The sequence below is a fragment of the Manis javanica genome, chromosome X (assembly GCF_040802235.1).
Source record: "Manis javanica isolate MJ-LG chromosome X, MJ_LKY, whole genome shotgun sequence".
In the NCBI taxonomy this organism is placed as follows: domain Eukaryota; kingdom Metazoa; phylum Chordata; class Mammalia; order Pholidota; family Manidae; genus Manis; species Manis javanica.
In genome coordinates, this window is record NC_133174.1 from 55,191,500 (window position 1) to 55,205,653 (window position 14,154).

At 36.1% G+C, this 14,154-nt stretch overlaps 1 protein-coding gene across 4 annotated transcripts in view; it reads right to left on the reverse strand.

Moving 5' to 3' along the window:
• Nucleotides 1–14,154, reverse strand: part of OPHN1 (oligophrenin 1) — a 665,513-nt gene that overhangs the window by 76,419 nt on the left and 574,940 nt on the right. The window lies entirely within an intron of this gene.

The window sequence follows — 14,154 nt, forward strand, 5'->3', positions numbered from 1 at the left end:
GAGGTTTAATTTTTTCTGTAATACTGCACTTCTTTAAATAAATACTTGGTGCAAATATTATAAAATAGAAAATAGTAATAAAAATTAATTACTAAAATATTAATTGCCAGTTCTGCATGATTGATAGAGAGGTGTTTGTTCTATTATTCTTTACTTTTCTGTACTATTTAAGATTTCACTTAAAGCAATCATACCCAAAAGTATAAGATGCAGGCATACCTTGTTTTATGGTGCTTTGCTTTATTGATTTTGCAGACATTGCACTTCTGACAAATTGAATGTTTATAACAATCCTATATGAAGCAATCTATTAGTGTCATTTTTCAAAGGCATTTGCTCACTTTCTGTCTCTGTTACATTTTGGAAATTCATATTTTGCCCAGAGGACAGAGAGACACTCCAGGCCAACACAGGGTTTTTTAATTCCATTTTAGGGGCCTAGACTGAAACCCCAGTGTTAAAGTCTACCACCCAAGTCAGACAAGATCAGGTTAGGCTGTCAGGGACCAGAGATAGGGCTAAATAGCCTGTCCCATGCCCTCTTCTTTTGGAATGCCCTCAAAATACTACAGATTATGGCCCTTTTTCATTATTACTGTATTCTTTGCAGTGATCTGTGATCAGTGATTATACCTTGTAAGCTCAGATGATGGTTAGCATTTTTTAGCAATAAGGTATTTTTAATTGAGATTGTACACTACTTTTTTAAACATAAAGACATATGCACAATTAACATACTGCAGTATAGCATAAGCATAATTTTTATATATACTGTATAATCAAAAAATTCATTTGACTTGCTTTATCATGATAATCACTTTACTATGATGGTCTGGAACTGTACCCACAATACATACACAATATATGCCTGAATGTATTTTAGAAATAACATAACAAAGAATTAAACTGAGGCTGATCAATCTCAATGTCCATTCTTCTTGTTTTCTCCTTCTCTATGGCATGTGCTAACAGAAAGTATAGTTCTTCGTAGTGTATGTGATACCCAGAAGATACAGAGAACAGTAATAGGTGTGATTCAAATGATGACTTGATTCGAAAGGTCCAGCAGTTAGTAATGGAAGGGCTACTGAACATAGAGAGCACAGAGATGGAATGACTAGGAATAGAATTTGTCCAACAATCCATGAGCATTTTGGAGGTCTGTCCACAGGCACTGTGGAATCACAGGTGAGAGTGAGTGTGAGGATTAGGGAGTCTATTAGAAACTGGGCTGGGATCTGAAGAATTAGGGTCTCAATATCTGTGGCACTTTCGAAGCTACACTTAACCTATTTCACATGTCAGAACTTCAAGATAAACACTAATAACAAAATGGATGTCTGCTCACATCTGTCAACAATTAGAAGAGATATTGGATCTGACTGCAGTTGTGTCTCTGATGAGAAGAGATGCTGGCTGGACCCAAAAACTCTGATTCCTTGGCCAGTCACAGATCATCAACCTTAAGTCCTCAAAGAACATATTGCCCAGAGGACAGAGAAACACTCCAGGTCAACACAGTGTTTTTATTCCATTTTAGGTACCTAGACTGAAACCTCAGTGTTACATTCTACCACCCAAGTCAGACAAGATCAGGTTGGGCTGTCAGGGACCACAGATAGGGCTAAATAGCCTGTCCTATGCCCTCTTCCTTTGAAATGCCCTCATAATACTACAGATATGGCCCTCTGGACCTTACTGCTCCAATTGCCAGTGGGGACCCTGAAAACAGCCCAAAGTAAGAGACTCTAATTTATACGTTTTTGACTTCCTGAACTTAGTGATACTTTTTTTGTGTCCCAAAATGAGTATTTTCCTCCTGTCTCTTTGCTAAAAAAGTGAAGAGTAGGAGAAGCTTTGGACTCTGCCTTGGGGTTAGAGAATGCCAGTACTATTTTTCACTTAAGATGTAGCTCCTATAGGACAGGGAGTTTGGAGCCTGCTTCATTTGGGTGTTTGACTGCTCTTCAGGACTAAATTTTTCTTTACATTCTAATGTGGCCACATGAGATGTAGAAACAAGAGATCCAATATTTCTGGAGCATCTGCTTCATGTCAAAAATTTTAGATGTACAGCATGCCTAGAATGAGCTGAGAGTATTCCAGATAGGCATGAGACAGATCCATAAAACTGTAGCAGCAGTGGGCATTTTCTTCCCCCCAAAAAAGCATCACCATTGAAAATCCAAGGCAGTGAGCTTCCATGTAAAAACAAAGGCATTAGTATCTAATGGGTTCTAGTGGGAGTAAAGTGCTGTATGAATGGAAGAAGGAAGAGAATGTTATTGGACCTTGGCCATTCTCAGAATCAACTTAAGTCCACTTTTCTTCCCACAAGAAAGTGAATTAGATTCACCTTACTACAGAAGAGGGCTAAAAGAACTTGAGCCGGGATTTTTGGCTCATGAGATAGAACATAACCCACCCAGGGGCTTGGCCAAGTATGTATTTAAGAAACCAAGTAACATTGGCCTGGCCAGCCAGTGTGTAAAAGAGTTCAGATATGAAACCAACATACATCAGTAGTTACCAATTAGAAAATGTTACAGGAAAAAATAATCCTTGTAGTATGAGCCAAAAACTACAATATATCAAGGAATAAACCTAACAAGAAATGTTGAAGACTTAAATGGAGGAAAAGCCCATAAAACATTACTTAAGGACATAAAAAATCTGAATAAGAGGGAGATATGCCATTGACATGGAAACACCCAATATTAAAGAGATGAACATTCTCTCCAAATTGCACTATAAATTAAAGGAAGATCTGTTTGATTTAAACAGAAATTAATACAATCATTTTAAAATACTTTGAAGAGAAAATGTACTTATATAGCCAAAATATTTTTGGAAATAAAAGTAACAAATATTTCCCCTACCAGATATCAAAATATGTAATGAAGCTATAATTATTGAAAATTATATAACTGACATAAGAATAGATGAATCTATGGAGCAAAATGGAACCAGAAGGTGAACACATCACGGTGGCACGTGATGTGTGCACCCTGAGGGCATGGCAGCCCTGCACACGTACCTCATCCAACACTTTGCTCTGCCCATCTCTCCTAGTTGGCTATATCAAGCTGTACTTTTAAAAATAATAAATCAGTAAGTAAAGAAAAAAAATGGAACCAGGAACAGAATATAGATATAAGTACAGATTTAAATGAGAATTGATATGTGACAAAGGTGGTATATCATATTAGTATGGAAAAGATGGTTAAATTTAATATACAGATTTGGAACAAATCGAAAAAAGGAAAAGATCCATCTCTGACACAAGTCACAAAAATAAATTCCACATTAATTAAATAATTTAATATGAAAAGCAATTATGATGATTTTTATATGTAAATTATTTGTAAATTCAGTGTATGAAAAGACTTCTTATTAAAGATGTAAGATGCAAAACTTTAAAAAAGGAATTTATTAATTCTACATCAAAATGCAAAACCTTTTTACAACAAAAAAACAACATAAACAAAATAAAACAACTGACACACTTGGAAAGATATTTTCATGGAATTAAGACCTGGACTATGAAAAGGTCAATTAACAAACAAAAAATAAAAAGAAATAATAAAAGAAATTAAAAGAATTTGGAAATGGACAAAGAAGATAAGCAATTCACAGACTAGGGAGTCTAAATGGCTAGCAAGCATAAAATGATGCTCAAATGTCACTTATAACCTTGCCAATTATAATATAATAAAAATAAGATATTTTTGCCCCCAAATGGCAAAACTTTTAAATGCTGGTAATATAAAATACAGATGAGGGTGTAGGGAAAAAATATACACTGTTGATGAAAATATAAATTAATACAGATTTTTTGAAAGGCAATTTCATATTGTCTGTTAAAAAAACGTATATTCTATTTAATGAAGTAATTCTAAGTGACTAAAAGAGAAATATTTGTACATATACATAAAGAAACATGTATAAGGATTTTTGTTGCACTATTGCACTTTTAGTGATGTATAGTTTATATATGATATTGGTTTAAAGCATGCAACATAGTGATTCAAAAGTTGTCTACATTGTAAAATGTTCACCCCAATAAGTGTAGTTACTGTCAACATAAAGAGATATTACAGTATTATTGACTATATTCTCTATGCTGCATCTTCAACCCCACAACTAATTTATATTATAAATGAGATTTTGTGCCTCTTTATTTCCTTCACATATTTCACCCACCCACCCTGACTCCTCACCCATGGTAACCACGTGTTACTATGGTAATGTGTGTCTATGAATCTATTTCTGTTTGTTCATTTGTTTTATTTTGTTTTGTTACATTCCACATATAAGTGAAATCACATGGTATTTGTCTTTGTCTTCCTTATCCCACTTTGCATAATACTCTCTAGGTCCACCCATGTTATTGCAAATGGAAAGATTTCATTCTTTTTAACAGCTAAAAACTATTCCATTGTACATAGGTACCACCTCTTCTTTTCCAATTGTCTATTGATGGACACTTCAGTTGTTTCCATATGTTGGCTGTTGTAAATAATGTGGCAATAAATATAGCAGTGAATATATCTTTTGGAATGGATGGTTTTGTTTGCTTCAGGTAATTGCCATAAGTAGAATTGCTGGTATGGTATTTCTATTCTTAGTTATTTGAGGAACCTCTATATTGCTTTCCATAGTCCTGCACCAATTTACATTCCCACCAATAGTGTAAACAGTGTAGGAGGGTTCCCTTTTTGCCACATACTCACCAACACTTGTTATTTTACCTATTGACTTTTTACACACTCTTATTTGCATTATTCTTTTACTGGTTGTTTGAAGTATTGTGATATGCATACCTAACTTTTCACCATGTACATAGTATTAATATTTTTCCTTATGATATTAAATATAAACTTGCAACCATATACATCATTCACCTTCAGCAATGCTCAATTTTTTATGCCATATTTAATACATATAAGTACATATATCTGCATACATTATAAACAAGACAATTTTTTACACAGAGTAAGTTGTATTCTACAGAAATTAAGAGGAAAAGTAGTTTTGATATTCAACAAGATATTTATATCTGTGGTGTGCTTCACTTAATCCTGATGATCTGAATTTCTAACATCATTTGCATACAGCCAGAAAAATCCTATTTAGCATTTTGTATAGTGCAGGTCTGGTGGCAGTGAATTATGTTATAATTCCCTTACCTGAGAATATCTTTATTTTACTTCCATTCTTGAAGGTTATTTTCATTGGATATAGAACTCTAAAATGACAGTTTTTCCTCTTTCAGCACATTAATTATGCTGTTCCACTGTCTTCTGGCCTCCATGGATTCTGATGTAAGTGTATTATGATTTGAATTTCCCCTTATAGAAGGTGTATTTTTCATTGGCTACTTTCATGATTTCTCTTTTTTTTTCATTACCAGAAGTTTGACTCTGCTGTACGGAGGCATGCTTTTCTTCATATTTATCTCCTTTTGAGTCTGATGTGGTGAATGAATCTGTAACTTGGTGCCCATTACAAAATTTTCTAACTTCTTGGCCATATTTTCTTCAAATAACTTTTTTTCTGTCCCATTTTTCCTTCTCTTCTCCTTCTAGGACTTCCATTATTCATCTGTCAAAATTTTTTTATTGTTCAACAAGTCAATGAATCTCTTTAGATTTTTTAAATCTGTTTATTTTTTCCTTATTTTTAGATTGGATAGTCTGTTTCAAAATCACTTACTCTTTTTATATCACCCCCATTTTGATATTGTCCCCAGAGTTTTTATTTCAGAAATTACATTTTTCCATTGAAGTTATCATTCAGTTCTTTTTTACATTTTCAATTTCTCTGCTAATACCAACTGCACTTCCATTCATTATAAACATATTTTACCTTAACTCAACAAGCACAGTCTTAACAGTTGCCCTAAAGTCCTTGCTGATAATTCTATCATCTGGGTGATTTTGGAATTGTCACCTTCAATCTTGAGAGTAGCTCACACTTTTGTGGCTGTTTATACGCAGAATAATGGATTTTTTTCTTAGACATCATAAATGTTATATTGTAGAGCTCTGGATTCTCTTACGTGCCTCATAAGAGTGTTATTTTTTAGCCATCAATTAACTTGGCTATGCTTAAACTATTTCTATTTATTATCAAAATAATATAATTGATTAACTCATATTTCAAGTTCTGTTATGCCTGTTGTGGGAGGAAGCTCAGATCTCAGTTATGACTGTTTTCAAACTATTCCATACATGCACGATTTAAACAGTGACTTGGCAGAGTTTTTACAGAGAATATGGGATTCTCTGTCTCTGGATTGTTCCTTTTACAGTCTTCCTTTAGTCAATGGCAACCTTAGTTACCTGAGCTCCTTCCTCTAGTCCTTCTAGCCAGAAAGACAGAATGCCTTCTGTCAGAATTCTCTTTATCCCATGCTGTGCCACAATGGTGGCTTCCCCCAAGACGAAGCCATAAAAATGGGAAACCTACCCCATTTGGTAACTTCCTCTTTAGATTCCCCTTAAAATAGAACTGCTTTCATTTTTTCCCCAGAGACCTTGTGGAGTTATTTTATTGTATTTAGCCTAGAGTTTATTGTTTTTACTTCAGGAGAGTTGACTTCTTAGGAACTTATTTCCTCCACACAGAAAGCAATACTGTATAAATTTAAAATTAACATTAATGCTATAAACAAAGGCTGTTTCCAAGGTTATATGGTTATTACATGGTACAGTGTGCCTGGAAAACAAGTTCCTTTTTTCCACTGCATAGTGAATTTCAAACAATATTAAGAGGACCATATACCATTAATTCTAAAATTAGTTTCACAGTGAATTTTCATGATGCTTCTAGCTTAATATAATTTCTCAGATGGTTCTGGGACAATAAGTATCAGTAAGCAGTCAAGCCATAGATTTACTGTGCCTAAGTTACTTTACCTTTGGGTAGCCCATTTGATTCTGAGAGCTTGCCTTTAAGACCTACAGACTCATAAACAGCATTGCATCTGCTTCCCTGGGGATGAAATGGGCTCTGACAAATTGATTTATGTTCACTGACCCACCAGAGACTAATTGATAAATCAGAATCTATTAATTAATTTTCAATGAACAATATCACTCTTGAGCAACCTGAGAAATTATGTCAGTTTATTCTCTTCTCAGCAGGAAAATATACTTGGGAAAGCAAATCAAAATCAAAAGTCCCTGAGTGAATGCAGTCAGTGCATAGAGAATGAGCTTCTGCCCTCCTAAGCCACTTCTAGCTTAAGTCATGTATTCTTTCTTCCTGCTGCACCCAATTCAGGAACCGGGGAGGAAAATCCAATAAAGCAGGTTGGGTATGGGATTACTCTTTCTGCTCTGGTTTTGGTAGTTTTTAATAGAGTCACTTATTGAATCTGAGACTCTGTTCTGACTGACCACCATTCTCTCTAGTCATGCCCTCCCCTCTAGGGCTCCTACCTATTCTTTACCCAACTTCAGACAGACAGAGCTTTGATTATATGGCTTCTCTACAAGCTGGGCTCTCACTGCTGCTAACCACCCCTTCCCCAACTGAGCCTATGCAATTTATGCTATAGATCTATTTACTGAGTCATCTTTTTCCACTGTTGTAGTCATTATTGTCATCATAATAATCAATCATGTCATTCTAGCAACTCCAGTAACATGGCTTTTATCTACATGATCTTATTCTATCTTCCTCATACTCTGTGAGATAGGAAAGGCAAGAATAAATTATTTCAACTTTATAGGTGAGGAATCTGAAGCTCAGAAAAGTTATTTACTCAGACTTGTGCAGTTACTTAGCAAGTAAGCTAAACCTGGTATCCATGTTTCTTTGCAGTCTCAAACTCTTTTCCTTGTAATAGTGTTTAACCCATGGGGCCTTTTATAGTGCAGTTTCTTTATCCTCATCTTATTTTATCAGCATTCCCAGGGAGTTCTGTAAAATATTTTTAAAGGGCCTCCTGGGTGTTTCTTATGAACAGGAAAAATAGCAGAAACTACATGACAAACTGTCTACGTGTCTGAGTTAGTCAGGTAGTGCCTCCACTCCCATGAGCAGTGCTGGAAATAACATGGAAATGTGTTCATGTGGTTCTAGGCATTTGAGTTACATAATTTTTTTTAAAATTCATTTTGTTATAATTAATCTACAATTACATTAAGAACATTATGTTTACTAGACTCCCCCCTTCACCAAGTCGTCCACACAAACCCCATTAGGGGAACTGTCCATCAGCATAGTAAGATGCTGTACCATCACTACTTGTCTTCTCTGTGTTGCACAGCCCTCCCCATGCCTCCCTCCACATTATACATGCTAAACACAATGCCCCCTTTCTTTTTCCCCGCGCTTATCCCTCCCTTCCCACACATCCTGCCCAGTCCCTTTCTCTTTGGTAACTGTTAGTCCATTATTGGGTTCTGTGACTCTGCTGCTGTTTAGTTCCTTCAGTTTTTCTTTGTTCTTATACTCCCACATATGAGTGAAATCATTTGGTACTTGTCTTTCTCTGCCTGGTTATTTCACCTAGCATAATACCCTCTAGATCCATCCCTGTTGTTGTAAATGGTAGGATCTGTTTTTTTCTTATGATAGAGTAAAATTTCTTTGTGTATATGTACCATATCTTCTTTATCCATTCATCTATGGATGGACATTTAGGTTGCTTCCATATCTTGGCTATTGTAAATAGTGCAGTGATAAACATATGGGTGCATCTGTCTTTTTCAAACTGGAGTGCTGCATTCTTAGGGTAAATTCCTAGAAGTGGAATTCCTGGGTCAAATGGTATTTCTATTTTGAGCATTTTGAGGAACCACCATACTGCTTTCCACAATGGTTGAACTAATTTACATTCCCACCAGCAGTGTAGGAGGGTTCCCCTTTCTCTACAACCTTGCCAACATTTTTTCTTGTATGTCTTTTCACTGATGGCGATCCTTACTTGTGTGAGCTGATATTTCATTGTGGTTTTAATTTGCATTTCACTGATGACAAGCGATGTGGAGCATCTTTTCATGTGTCTGTTGGCCATCTGAATTTCTTCTTTAGAGAACTGTCTATTCAGCAACTCTGCCCATTTTTTAATTGGATTATTTGCTTTTTTGTTTGTTGAGATGTTTGAGCTCTTAATATATTTATCAGATCTATCGTATCTATTATTTATGAATATATTCTCCCGTACTGTAGGATACCTTTTTGTTCTACTGATGGTGTCCTTTGCTGTACAGAAGCTTTTTAGCTTGATATACTCCCACTTTTTCATTTCTGCTTTTGTTTCCCTTGCCAAGGGAGATATGTTCACAAAGAAGTCATACATGTTTATGTCCATGAGAATTTGGCCTATGATTTATGTTTTCATGACTTACATTCAGATCTTTGATCCACTTCGAATTTACTTTTGTGTATGGGGTTAGACAGTGATCCAATTTCATTCTCTTACATGTAGCTGTCCAGTTTTCTCAGCACAATCTGTTGAAGAGACTGTCATTTCCCCATTGTATGTCCATGTCTCCTTTATCGTATACTAATTGGCCATATATGTTTGGGCTAATGTTTGGAGTCTCTATTCTGTTCCACTGGTCTGTGGCTCCATTCTTGTACCAGTATCAAACTGTCTTGACTACTGTGCCTCTGTAGTAGAGCATGAAGTTGGGGAGCGAGATACCCCCAACTTATTCTTCCTTCTCAGGATTGCTTTGGCTATTTGGGGTGTTTGGTGGTTCCATATAATTTTTGAATTATTTGTTCTAGTTCATTGAAGAGTGCTGTTGGCAATTTGATAGGGATTTCATCGAATCTGTATATTGCTTTGGACAAGATGGCCATTTTGACAACATTAATTCTTCCTAGCCAGGAGCATGGGATGAGTTTCCATTTGTTAGTGACCTCTTTAATTTCTCTTAAGAGTGTCTTGTAGTTTTCAGGGTATAGGTCTTCCAATCCCTTGGTTAGGTTTATTTCTCGGTATTTTATATATTTTTTTAACTTTTAAACTATATTTTTTTATTTTGGTATCATTAATCTACAATTACAGAAAGAACATTATGTTTACTAGGTTCCCTCATTCACCAAGTGCCCCCCACATACCCCTTCACAGTCACTGTCCATCTGCATAGTAAGATGCTGTAAAATCACTACTTGTCTTCTCTGTGTTGCACAGCCTTCCCCGTGCCCACCACGTACTATACAAGCTAATCGTAATGTCCTCTTTCTTTTTCCCCACCCTTATCCCTCCCTTCCCACCCATTGTCCCCAGCCCCTTTCCCTTTGGTAACTATTAGTCCACTCTTGGGTTCTGTGATTCTTCTGCTGTTTTGTTCCTTCAGTTTACCTTTGTTCTTATACTCCACATATGAGTGAAATCATTTGGTACTTGTCCTTCTCCACTTGGCTTATTACACTGAGCATAATACCCTCTAGCTCCATCCATGTTGTTGTGAATGATAGGATCTGTTTTTTTCTTATGGCTGCGTAATATTCCATGGTGTATATGTACCACATATTCTTTATCCATTCATCTACTGAAGGACATTTAGGTTGCTTCCATATCTTGGCTATTGTAAACAGTGCAGCAATAAACATAGGGGTGTATTGGTCTTTTTCAAACTGGAGTGCTGCATTCTTACGGTAAATTCATAGAAGTGGAATTCCTGGGTCAAATGGTATTTCTATTTTGAGCATTCTGAGGAACCTCCATACTGCTTTCCACAATGGTTGAACTAATTTGCATTCCCACCAGCAGTGTAGGAGGGTTCCCCTTTCTCCACAACATTGCCAACATTTGTTGTTGTTTGTCTTTTCAATGATGGCGATCCTTACTGGTGTGAGTTGATATCTCATTGTGGTTTTAATTTGCATTTCTCTGATGATTAGCGATGTGGAGCATCTTTTCATGTGCCTGTTGGCCATCTGGATTTCTTCTTTAGAGAACTGTCCATTCAGCTCCTCTGCCCATTTTTTAATTGGATTATTTGCTTTTTGTTTGTTGAGGCATGTGAGCTCTTTATATACTTTGGATATCAATCCTTTATCAGATGTGTCATTTATGAATATGTTCTCCCATACTGTAGGATACCTTTTTGTTCTATCGATGGTTTCCTTTGCTGTACAGAAGCTTTTTAGCTTGATATAGTACCACTTGTTCATTTTTGCCTTTGTTTCCCTTGACCGGAGACATATGTTCATGAAGAAGTCACTCATGTTTATGTCCATGAGATTTTTGCCTGTTTTTTTCTAAGAGTTTTATGGTTTCATGACTTACATTCAGGTCTTTGATCCATTTGGAGTTTCCTTTTTTGTCTGTGGTTAGACAGTGATCCAGTTTCATTCTCTTACATGTAGCTGTCCAGTTTGGCCAGCATCATCTGTTGAAGAGACTGTCATTTCCCCATTGTATGTCCATGGCTCCTTTATCATATATTAATTGACAATAGATGTTTGGGTTAATGTCTGGAGTCTCTATTCTGTTCCACTGGTCTGTGGCTCTGTTCTTGTGCCAGTACCAAATTGTCCTGATTACTGTGGCTTTGTAGTAGAGCTTGAAGTTGGGGAGCGAGATCCCTCCCCCACTTTATTCTTCCTTCTCAGGATTGCGTTGGCTATTCGGGGTCCTTGACGGTTCCATATGAATTTTTGAACTATTGGTTCCAGTTCATTGAAGAATGCTGTTGGTAAATTGAAAGGGATTGCATCAAATCTGTATATGGCTTTGGGCATGATGGCCATTCTGACAATATTAATTCTTCCTAGCCAGGAGCATGGGCTGAGTTTCCATTTGTTAGTGACCTCTTTAATTTCTCTTAAGAGCATCTTGTAGTTTTCAGGGTATAGGTCTTTCACTTCCTTGGTTAGGTTTATTCCTAGTTATTTTATTCTTTTTGATGCTATTGTGAATGGAATTGTTTTCCTGATTTCTCTTTCTATTAGTTCATTGTTAATCTATAGGAAAGCTACAGATATCTGTGTGTTAACTTTGTATCCTGCAACTTTGCTGAATTCCGATAGAAGTTCTAGTAGTTTTGGAGAGGAGCCTTTAGGGTTCTTTATCATGTCATCTGGAAATAGTGACAGTTTGACTTCTTCTTTACCAATCTGGATTCCTTGTATTTCTTTTTTTCTCTGATTGCTGTGGCTAGGACCTCCAGTACTATGTTGAATAACAGTGGGGAGAGTGGGCATCCCTGTCTTCTTCCCCATCTCAGAGGAAAAGCTTTCATGCTCTTGCTGTTTAGTATGATGTTGGCTGTGGGTTTATCATATATGACCTTCATTATGTTGAGTTTCTTGCCCTCTACACAAATTTTGTTGAGAGTTTTATCATGAATGGATGTTAAATATTGTCAAATGCTTTTTCAGCATCTATGGAGATGATCATGTTGTTTTTCTCCTTCTTTTTGTTGATGTGGTGGATGATGTTGATGGATTTTCGAGTGCTGTACTATCCTTTCATTCATGGGATGAATCCCATTTGGTCATGGTGTATGATACTCTTGATGTATTTTTGAATTTGGTTTCCTAATATTTTGCTGAGTATTTTTGCATCTACGTTCATCAGGGATATTGTTCTGTACGTTTCTTTCTTGGTGGGGTCTTTGCCTGGTTTTGGTATTAGGATGATGTTGGCTACATAGAATAAGTTTGGCAGTATTCCCTCCTCTTCTATTTTTTGGAAAACTTTAAGGAAAATGGGTGTTATGTCTTCTCTGTATGTCTGATAAAATTCCGAGGTAAATCCTTCTGGCCCGGGGGTTTTGTTCTTGGGTAGTTTTTTGATTACCATTTCAATTTCGTTGCTGGTATATTGCCTGTTTAGATTTTCTGTTTCTTTCTGGGTCAGTCTTGCAAGGTTGTATTTTTCTAGGAAGTTGTCCATTTCTCCTAGGTTTTTCAGCTTGTTAGCATATAGGTTTTCCTAGTATTCTCTAATAATTCTTTGTATTTCTGTGGGGTCCATCATGATTTTTCCTTTTTTGTTTCTGATTCTGTTGATGTGCTTTGACTGTCTTTTTGTCTTAATCAGCCTGGCTAGAGGCTTACCTACTTTGTTTATTTTCTCAAAGAACCAGTCGTTGGTTTCATTGATTTTTCTATTGTTTTATTCTTCTCAATTTTATTTATTTCTTCTCTGATCTTTATTATTTGCCTCTGTCTGCTGACCGTAGGCCTCATTTGTTCTTCTTTTTCCAATTTCGATAATTGTGACATTAGACTTTTCATTTGGGATTGTTCTTCCTTCCTTAAATATGCCTGGATTGCTATATACTTTCCTCTTAAGACTGCTTTTGCTGCATCCCACAGAAGTTGCAGCTTTGTGTTGTTGTTGTCTTTTGTTTCCATAGATTGCTGGATCTCCATTTAATTTGGTCATTGATCCATTGATTATTTAGGAGCATGTTGTTAAGCCTCCATGTGTTTGTGAAAATTTTTTTACTTTCTTTGTACAATTTATTTCTAGTTTTATACCTCTGTGGTCTGAAATGTTGGTTGGTAGGATTTCAGTCTTTTGGAATTTACTGAGGCTCTTCTTGTGGCCTAGTATGTGATCTATTCTAGAGAATATTCCAGGTGCACTTGAGAAGAATGTGTATACTGTTGCTTTTGGATGTAGAGTTCTATAGATGCCTATTAGGTCCATCTGTTCTAGTGTGTTATTCAGTGCCTCTGTGTCCTTACTTATTGTCTGTCTGGTGGATCTTTCCTTTGGAGTGAGTGGTGTGTTAAAGTCTCCCAAAAGGAATGCATTGCATTCTATTCCCTCCTTTAATTCTGTTAGTATTTGTGTCATATATATTGGTGCTCCTGTATTGGGTGGCTATATGTTTATAATGGTTATATCCTCTTGTTGGACTGAGCCCTTTATCATTATGTAATGTCCTTCTTTATCTCTTGTGCCTTTCTTTGTTTTGAAGTCTATTTTTTTCTGATACGAGTATTGCAACACCTGCTTTTTTCTCCCTCTTATTTGCATGAAATATCTTTTTCCATCCCTTGCCTTTTAATCTGTGTATGTCTTTGGGTTTGAGGTAAGTCTCCTGTAACCAGCATATAGATGGGGCTTGTTTTTTTTTTATCCATTCTATTACTCTGTAGCTTTTGATTGGTGCATTCAGGCCATTTACATTTATGTTTGTCATGGAAAGATATGTACTTATTGCCATT